Source organism: Nomascus leucogenys, unplaced genomic scaffold, assembly GCF_006542625.1.
Source record: "Nomascus leucogenys isolate Asia unplaced genomic scaffold, Asia_NLE_v1 001082F_55400_qpd_obj, whole genome shotgun sequence".
Lineage (NCBI taxonomy): Eukaryota > Metazoa > Chordata > Mammalia > Primates > Hylobatidae > Nomascus > Nomascus leucogenys.
In genome coordinates, this window is record NW_022096352.1 from 1 (window position 1) to 10,432 (window position 10,432).

General features: G+C 42.0%; 1 pseudogene; it reads left to right on the plus strand.

Annotated features, from left to right (window-relative positions):
• Positions 1-1,727: 1,727 nt before the first annotated feature.
• LOC115833891 lies at positions 1,728-2,599 on the plus strand (annotated as a pseudogene).
• Positions 2,600-10,432: the final 7,833 nt, after the last annotated feature.

The following is a 10,432-nucleotide window of genomic DNA, read 5'->3' on the forward strand; positions in this document are numbered from 1 at the left end:
GCACCGTCAGGAGATTTGGAACTCTCTGAAGACCGTCCCTGGATCTCGGGTTAAACATCTGTATTCTAGTCTGAAGAGCGAGAAGAAAAAAATAGTCAGATCTGTGATTTTTCTACTTGAAAGACACAATGTTTTCCAGACTAGCACATTTGCAGAGCTTTGCTGTACTTAGTCGTGGCTTTCATTCTTCAGTGGCTTCTGTATCTGTTACCACTGAAAAAACAGTCCAAGGCCCTCCAAACTCTGATTACATTTTTGAAAGGGAATCTACGTGTGGCGTGCACAATTACCATCCTTTACCTGTAGCCCTGGAGAGACGAAAATGTATTTACTTATGGGATGTGATTTCCGTATTGGTTACATCCACCTTGGCCAATCCTCCCGCCTCGGTCTCGTGACTACAGGTGGGAACCACCCCACCTCCACTAATATTTTTTGTTTTTTGATTTTTTAAAAGAGACGGTTTCACTATGTTGGCCAGGCTGGTCTCGACGTCCTGGGCTCAAGCGATCCTCCCGCCTCAGCCTTGGGACTACAGGCATGCACCACCTTGCCCATGCTGTTTTTTTTGTTTGTTTGTTTGTTTTTTGTTTTTTTTTAGTAGAAACCATGTTTTGCTATGTCGACCAGGCTGGCCTCAACCTCCTGGGCTCAAGGGATCCTTCCGCCACGGCCTCGGGACTACCGGCATGCACCACCCGGCCCATGCTTTATTTACTTTTTTATTTTTTAGTGGAAACCAGGTTTCGCTATGTTGGCCTGGCCTCAAGGGATCCTCCCGCCTTGGCCTGGGGACTACAGGCATGCACCACCCTGCCCACGCTATTTTTTTTGCTTCTTTGTTTGTTTCTTTCTTTAGTAGAAACCCTGGCCTCAATCTCCTGGGCTCAAGTGATGCTTTCACCTCGGCCTCAGGACTACAGGAGTGTGCCATTCTGCCCTGCTCATTTTTATTTTATTTATTTATTTATTTATTTATTTATTTATTTATTTATTTATAGGAAAGACAGGCTTTCGCTATGTTGGCCAGGCTAGTATTGACTTCCTGGGCTCAAGCAATCCTCCCACCTTGGCCTCGGAACTACAGGGGTGAGCCACCCCGCCCACACAATTTTTTTGTTGTACTTGTTAGTAGAAATGGGGTTTATCTATGTTGGCCAGGCTGGCCTCGACCTCCCGAGCTCAAGCAATCCTCCCGCCTCAGCCTGGTGACTACAGGCTCACACCACCCCGCCCCCACTAATATTTTTAATTTTTCTAGTAGAGACAGTTTTGCTATGTTGTCCTGGCTGGTCCCTACCTCCTGGGCTCAAGCAATCCTCCCGCTTCGGCCTTGGGACTACAGGCATTCACCACCCTGCCTTTTGCTATTTTTCCCAGGCTGCTCTTGACCTTCTGGGCTCACTCAATGATTTGAACCTGAGAAGCGGAGGTTGCATTGAGCTGAGATCACACCACTGCACTCCAGCTTGGGCGACAGAGCAAGACTGTCAAATAAATACATACATACATACATGAAAGAAAGAAGAAAGAAAAGAAAGAAGGAAAGAGAAAGAAAGAAAGAGAGAAAGAAAAAGAAAGAAAGAAAGAAAAGAAAGAAAGAAAGAAAGAAAGAAAGAAAGAAAGAAAGAAAGAAAGAAAGAAAGAAAAGAGACCAGCTGAATCTCCATGAAAACAGTAAGCTTTGTGGTATATTAACTTACCCTCATCCCACCTCGTGCTCCCAGCTTGGTTCTGTTCATTGCTGCTGAAATACAGATAGGATTGGCCAGAACTGGTAGATGGCTGGCTGTTGATCATGAAAATGTCAGACCTGATATAGTCCTCCTTGGAAAGGCCTTTTCTGGGGGCTGATACTCTGTGTCTGCAGTGCTGTGGGAAGATGGCATAATGCTGACCATTAAGCCAGGGGAACATGGGTCCACATAGGGTAGCAATCCACTAGGCTGCCGAGTGGTCATCGCAGCCCTTGAGGTTTTAGAAGAAAACCTTGCTGAAAATACAGAAAAAATGGGTATTATCTTGAGAAATGAACCCATGAAGCTACCTTCTGATGCTGTAACTGCCATAAGAGGAAAAGAATTATTGTGTGTATGTATGCATGTATGTATGTATTTAGAGTCAGAGGTTCGCTCTGGTTGCCCAGGATGCAATGGTGCGATCTTGGCTCACTGCAACCTCTGCCTGCTGGGTTCTAGCGATTCTCCTGCCTCAGCCTCCTAAGAAGCTGGGATTACAGGCATGCACCTCTATGCCCAGCTAATTTTCATATTTTTAGTACAGACTGGCTTTCACCATGTTGGCCACGCTGGTCTTGAACTCCTGACCTCAGGTGATGCACCCACCTCGGCCTCCGAAAATTTTGGGATTACAGGCGTGAGCCACTGTGCCCGGGAGGAAAAGAATTATTAATTTCTATTGTTATTAAAGAAACCAAAGATTGTGATGCTTGGAAAGTGTGTCTACGACTTCAAGATTATCCACTTCTGGCCAAGCCAACCCATGGCGACATCATCAGGTTTTGCCTCTGCTGGTGGTCAAGGGGGATGAGATTCGTGAGTCCAGTGAAATCAGTAACAAAACCTTCTTGTCTTTCTGAGGGTAGCAGCTGTTTTCAGTGGTCCCTGGGAGCCGGCTGGAGACAGGTGGTCTTGTAAAAGCTCTGCTCTTAATGCGGGCACATTCCACTCCATGTGTCTTCAACACCTTTTTGTGGAGTATCTATTTTTTTCAGTTAATACATAGTAGAACAACGTTTATGAAGCTGCTGTTTGCTTTGTAACGTAAGTAAGAGCATGCAATGGCATCTATATTCTGTGAAAGTGTTTTGATGTGTTGTGTACTTTCTAAGGTTAAACATATCTATATATACAGACAGCATTTAAATTACGTCCTTCAGTATACTTTATATATGTTTTTATAATTTCCTTGCTGGTATAAATGCTTTGTATTTGAAAAAGTTATCTCTAGGGAATTACATAAAAGACTTCACCTTATAAAGTCAAATCACTGTTATCATTGAATTTGGGGAAGGATGAATGGTTAAGTATGTATAAAATACTAATATTAAGTAAACGTCATGTTGGCCAACACCAGGATGTATTCTATGGATGTCATTATTTTCAATTAAGAATTAGTGTTTAACATTCCTAAATTGTTTTGAGTGCTTGATTATAATTTGTTAAAAAATGTTTATTTTTAATATTTCTTTAAATTTAACATAAAGCTTATATTTCAGAAAAAAAAAAAAGATACAGAACATGCCTGGGTGCAGTGGTTCACGCTTGTAATCCCAGCACTTTGGGAGGGCGAGGTGGGCAGATTACTTGAGATCAGGAGTTCGAGACCAGCCTGGCCAACATGAAGAAACCCCGTCTCTACTAAAAATACAAAAATTAGCCGGGCATGGTGGCACACACCTGTATTCTCAGCTACATGGGAGGCTGAGACAGGAGAATCGCTTGAACCTGGGAGGCAGAGGTTGCAGTGAGCCAAGATCATGCCACTGCACTATAGCCTGGGTGACAGAGTGAGAATCCCTCTCAGAAAAAAAAAAAGGTACAGAACATTTCCATCACCATAATGCTATCCCTTGTGCTACTCATTTTTAGTAATACTCACTCTCCTCCCATCCACCATCCCTAACCCTGGCAACCACTAATCTGTTTTTCATTTCTATAATTTTGTCTTTTCTACAATGCTGTACAAATGAAATCTTAATAGTATATAACGTTTTAGGGGCTTATTTCACTGAGCATAATTCCATGGAGATTCCTCCAAGATATTAATATTTGTGTATCAATAGTTCATCATTGTTGTTGTTGTTGAGATGGAGTCTCTCTGTCGCTGAGGCTGGAGTGCAGTGTTTCAGCTCACTGCAACCTCTGCCACCCAGGTTCAAGTGATTTTCCAGCTTCAGCCTCCCAAGTAGCTGTGACTACAGGTGTGTGCCACCACGCCTGGGTAATTTTTGTATTAGTAGTAGAGATGGGGTTTCAACATATTGGCAAGGCTGGTCTTGAGCTCCTGACGTCATGATCCACCCGCCTCAGCCTCCCAAAGCACTGGGGTAACAGGGTGAGCCACTGTGCCCGGCCAACAGTTCATTTTTATTACTGAGTAGTATTCCATAGGATGGATGTCCCACAGTTTGACCACTCACTTATTGTAGGACATATTGATTATGTCCAGCTACTGGCTATTACAAGTAAAGCTGCTATGAACAATTATGTACAAGTTTCTGGATGGACATACATTTTAATTTCTCAGAAGTGTAATTGTTGAATTGTATAGTCATTGCATGTTTAGTTTTATAAGAAACTACCAAACTACTTTCTAGAGGGGCTGTAAGATTTTACCTTCCCAACAGCACTTATTGAGGTGTCCAGTTTCTCTGCATCCTTGTCACCATTTGGTGTTGTCACTATGTCTTTTATTTTAGCTATTTTAACAAGTGTGTAGTGATACCTCACCGTGGTGTTAATTTGTATCTAGTGAAGCAAATTAGTGTTGAACATCTTTTCATGTGCTTATTTGCTTATTTCCTCTTCAGTGAAATGTATGTTCATATCTCTTCATAATTTTCTAATTGGATTATTTGTTTGCATTTTTTGCCATTGAGGTTTCTTTTATTATTATTATTTTTCTTGAGACAGAGTCTCTCTCTGTTACCCAGGCTGGAGTGCAGTGGCATGATCTTGGCTCACTCCAACCTCTGCCTTCCAGGTTCAAGCGATTCTTGTGCCTCAGCCTCCCACGTAGCTGGGATTACAGGCACGCATCATCATGCCTGTTTAATTTTTGTATTTCAGTAAAGATGTGTTTTTTGCCATGTTGCCCAGGCTGGTCTTGAACTCCTGGCCTCAAGGGATCTGCCCTCTGTCGACCTCGACCTTTCAAAGTGCTGGGATTACAAGTGTGAGCCACCACGCTCAACCTACCATTGAGTTTTGAGAGTAGTATACATATCCATTATATATGTGAGTCCTTTCTTGGATATGTGGTTTGCAAACATTCTCTCCCAGGTCATACCCTGTTTTTTCATCCTTTTAACAAGATTTCTTGCAGAGCACAAGTTTTAAATTGGATGAAATCTAATTTATTTTTTTCCTTATTGATTATGCTTTTTGAACCATTCACTATGCCCTAGATCTCAGACGTTTCTCCTATATTTTCTTGTAAAAGTTTTCTTTTAGTTTTATATTTTAGATTTAAATCTGTGATCCACTTGAGTTACTTTTTTGTATAAAGGCATGAAAATTAGGTCATTTTTTTTTGGCCTATGTCTACAACATCTCCAGCACCATTTGTTAAGCAGACAATCCTTCCTTCTTTTTGTCTCTTGGTAAAAAATCAGTGTGGGGCTATTTCTAGGTTCTCCATTTTGTTCCAGTGATCTATGTGCCTATTCTTCTCCCAGTACTACACAGTCTTGATTCCTGTAGCTATATAAGAAGTATTGAAATATGAAAGAGTCATTCCTCCCACCTTATTCTTCTTTTTCAAAAATTGTCTTAGCTATATAAATATTTTTTGAGATGGAGTCTCACTTGTGTCACCCAAGCTGGAGATCAGTGGGGTGATCTTGGCTCACTGCAGCCTCCACCTCCCATGTTCAAGTGATTCTCCTTCCTCAGCTTCCCGAGTAACTGGGATTTCAGGCACGCACCACCACACCCAGCTAATTTTTGTATTTTTAGTAGAGATGGTGTTTTGTCATGTTGGCCATGCTGGTCTCAAACTCCTGACCTGAAGCGATCTGCCCATCTTGGCCTTCCAAAGTGCTGGTATTACAGGCGTGAGCCACCACTCCCAGCGTTGTCTTAGCTATTGACAATTTGTTACAGCAACAATCAAAAATGAATATACGTAGAAACAGATTAGTGTAACAAAATAGAAAGTCAAGAAACAGACTAATTTATATACCAACTTCAGCATGCATTTCCAAACAAACAGTGGGCAAAAGATGGGTTGTATAATAAAGGATTGTTGACAAGTGTCTATCCATTTGAAAAAATAAAGATTAAATCCTTACTCTGAACCACATAAAATAATAAATTCTAAACGTTTGGAGAAATAAATGTGAAAATGTGAAGTCATAAAGAACTAGATGAAAATTCAGGAAAATATTACAGTGTAAGACATCTTGAATTGTCATAAGCAATTCCTGACATTACACCAAGGCTATAAACAATTAACCTGACATAGTTAAAGACGTAAAAATTAAAGTATCATCTAAGTCAAAAGACACCATAAACAACTGTTTAAAAAGGCAAATTTTAGGCTGGGCGTGGTGGCTCACGCCTATACTCCCAGCACTTTAGGGGGCTGAGGAGGGCAGATCACGAGGCCAGGAGATCAGCACCATCCTGGCTACCACGATGAAACCTCATCTCTAATAAAAATATAAAAAATTAGCCAGGCATGGTAGCACGCACCTGTAGTCTCAGCTACTCAGGAACCTGAGGCAGGAGAATCGCTTGAACACGGGAGGCAGAGGTTGTAAATTTAAGAGGAAGGAGAAGACTTCAATAAGCAATGGTGAGGAGAAAAATACTAGAATTTATTGAAAAGTGTAAAGTTTAGATTGTAAATTTAAAAAATTGTAGTCTTGAACTAAATTTGCAGGTATTATAAACATGGAAGATGGGAGGAAGGACAGAAAAGAAAAGAGAAGTTCTTTTGGTGTTCAAGGAATGGATACGGATACTAATGAATGATAGAATGGTAGAATGGTTAAAAACACAAGCATTTTATTTTGTTTTATTTTAGACAGGGCCTCACTCTGATGCCCAGGCTAGAGTTCCTTAGCACAGTCATGGCTCACTGTAGCCCCAGCCTCCTCAGCTCAAGTGACCCTCCTGCCTCAGCCTCCCATGTAGCTGGGACTACAGGTATGAACCACCACCCCTGGCTAACTAATTTTTTTTTGTAGAGACAGGGTCTTGCTATGTTGCCCAGGCTGACCTTGAACTCTTGTCCTCAAGCAATCCTCCCACCTCTGCCTCTCAAAGTGGTGGGATTACAGGAGTGAGTCACTGTGCCCAGTTAACGCTAGTATTTTAGAGTACAAACTCTGGAGCCAGACAGCTTGGGTTCAGTTTCTGGCTTCTCAACTTATTAAGCTATGTGACCTTGTGTAAGTCATATAACCTTTCTGTGTCTCAGGCTACTCAAGAGTAAACTGGGAATAACTACATTATCTAACTCACTTGATTGCTATGATTAAATGGGCAAATACATGTAAAGCACTTAGAATAGTGCCTGTCATGTGGTTAAGTTAGTATATATATTTTAGTTGTTGTTAGTAATGACTTCAAATTACTTTTAAAATGTAAAGGCATATCTGGTTCAAGAAGAAGATGGTGAACTAGGAATAGCTGCTGGTTTCCTTCCCAAACCAAACCTTGCAGATGCCACAGAGGAGGTGGGAAGTGGTTGGAGTTCAGAACAGTTCCTGTAACAAAACCCGTGATGGTTTGGGCCCACTGGGGGATGAGATGGCTTAAAGTGGGAAAAGGTCAGAGGCCACAGATGGAGGATCAGCCCAGGTGGAGCTTTCTAAGTTGCATTCTTTTTTTCTCCTTGTTTTCTGGAAGGCTTATTACCTGTTCTGTAAACATACAGAGCAGACACTTGGCAGGGCTGGCCTAGTGCTAGCCCAAAGTGACGTGATAACATTAAGAAATAGGGGGCTTGGAAAGCTCCTTAAAAAAGTGCAGACTCATCAAAGCTGGCCAGTAACTGAGCATTCCTTTCCTACCTCTTCCTCTGCCCTCTGAGCTGGGCGATTACAACCAATATCACCCACCTGTAGACTCCCTGCACTCTGTAAGGCAGAAATCCTATAAGCGTCTCTGGGGGCTAATAGGCTAGGAACTGGAAAGGATTGGCTCAGCTCAGCTCTAGAGGCTCTGTATCCTATGACCTATCAATCCAGAAACCCTGAAACTCACATGTAGTGTCTGGGGTGACACATTTTTCCCAGGGACAAAGAGTTATATAGACAAACTATCAGATAGGCCAGGTGCGGTGGCTCATGCCTGTAATCACAGCACTTTGGAAGGCCAAGGCCGGGGGATCACCTGAGGTCAGGAGTTGGAGAACAGCCTGGCGAACATGGTGAAACTCTGTCTCTTCTAAAAGTACAAAAATTAGCCCGGTGTGGTGGTGTGCACAGGTAGCCCCAGCTACTCGGGAGGCTGAGGCAGTAGAATCGCTTGAACCCGAGAGTCGGAGGTTACAGTGAGCCAGGATTACGCCATCGCACTCCAGCCTGAGTGACAAAGTGGGACTCTGTCTCAAAAAAAAAAAAATCCTTTCTTTCAACACTTTGGAGTTATTACACCATTGTATCCTTGCCTCCAGTGTGGTGTTTGAGAGGCCCGATGTCAGTTTAATTATTTTTCCTCTGTAAATAACCTGCTATTTCTCTCTGATCGTTTTAAAAATACTTTTTCTTTCTTTCACAATTTTACATTTCACTGATCCTGTGTGTGTGTGTACTTATAATACCTTTAAATCTTAAGTCATTTTTCTAAATCTGAGAAATTCTCTTTCATTACTTATTTAAGTACACTCTCCTGTTTGATGACTATATTCTCTTCTTATAAGGCTACTATTAGATGTGTTTTGACATTTATTCTTTTATCCTCCCTATTAATTAACTTTTCTTTCATTTACTCCATCTGTATCCATTACCGATTAGTTTTATGAATTCTTTAGCCTCATTTCCTCAGGTCAGCAATTCCTTTTCAACTATATCCGTTTTAATATCCAACCTATTTTACTGAATTATTTATTTGAGCAGTTAATGTTTTCATATCCAATCTATCCAATAGGTTATTTTTTTTTTATTTATTTATGATGGAGTCTCGCTCTGTCGCCCAGGCTGGAGTGCAGTGGCGCGATCTTGGCTCAATGCACCTCGCCTCCCGAGTCCGAGCAATTCTCCTGCTTCAGTAGATAATTAAAAAAAAAAAAAAAGCTGCATGTGGTGGTGTGTACCTGTAGTCACAACCACTCAGGAGGCTGGGGCAGGAGGGTTGCTTGGGCCCTGGAGTTTGAGGCTGCAGTGAGCTAGGATTGGATCACTGCACTCTAGCCTGAGTGACAAAGTGAGACTTTGTCTCTGAAAATTAAAAAAAAAGATCGTAGGCACGATTTTACTCAGAAGGGGGAGTACTATGAGATATACATGGGCCACTGCAATGGGTTTTTGTGGTAGGAGGGATATTGGGATCGACTTGGACTCCACCAAGGACAAGTGGGGATTTATAGTCAAGAGTAGGGTCAGGGGGTCAGAAGATGGGAAATTACTTGGAGGAGACATCAGGTGCAGGGGGATTCTGGCTAAACAGACTTGACAGGAATTTTGCTGAAACAGGCTTAATGGGCAGAGTCCCTGGATGGGGAGGTGTGAGCCACCTCACCTGGCCAACAGGCTTTGTTTAATATGTCAGTTTTCATAAGTAATCTAGGTATAATTGTCAAAAATGAATAAATGAGGTAAATGTGAGATACATGTTTATAAATGAACTTCTCATGTAATTGGAAATCTTTTTTCTCTTGCTCTTATCATATGAAGATGAAATATTAAAGTTACGTTATGTTAGAGTAAGTAATAGGTACTCATTAAATGTCGGGATCATTTCCAACTAAGAAAACAGCTGAAACAAATCGCTAAACATAAATACAAGTTTGTTCTTGGCCCTTAAGTTTTATAAAACACAAAAGATATTTGGATCCATTAATGAAACGCCCTGTTCTACATTGAAAATTGTTCTGGCTGGTCGTGGTGGCTCATGCCTGTAATCCCAGCACGTTGGGAGGCTGAGGCGGGTGGATCATGAGGTCAAGAGATCGAGACCATCCTGGCCAGCGTGGTGAAACCCCGTCTCTACTAAAAATACAAAAATTAGCTGGGCACGGTGGCAGGCGCCTGTACTCCCAGCTACTTGGGAGGCTGAGTCAGGAGAATCACTTGAACCTGGGAGGCAGAGGTTGCAGTGAGCCTAGATTGCGCCACTGCACTCCAGCCTGGGCAACAGAGTGAGACTCCATCTCAAAAAAAAAAATTGTTCTATAAAAATATTTTTAAAGATTATAAAATATATATTCATGAGATGTTAATATATAACAATTCCAAACTACTTTCTAGATATTTACTAAAAATTAAGGTTATGGCCGGGCGTGGTGGCTCATGCCTGTAATCTCAGCACTTTGGGAGGCAGAGGTGGGCGGTTCCTGATGTCAAGAGATTGAGACCATCCTGAACAACATGGTGAAATTCTGACTCTACTAAAAATACAAAAATCAGCTGGGCGTGGTGACTTGCCTGTAGTTTCAGCTATTTGGGAGGCTGAGGCAGGAGAATCACTTGAACCCAGGAGGCGGAGGTTGCAGCTAGCTGAGATCGTGCCACTGCGCTCCA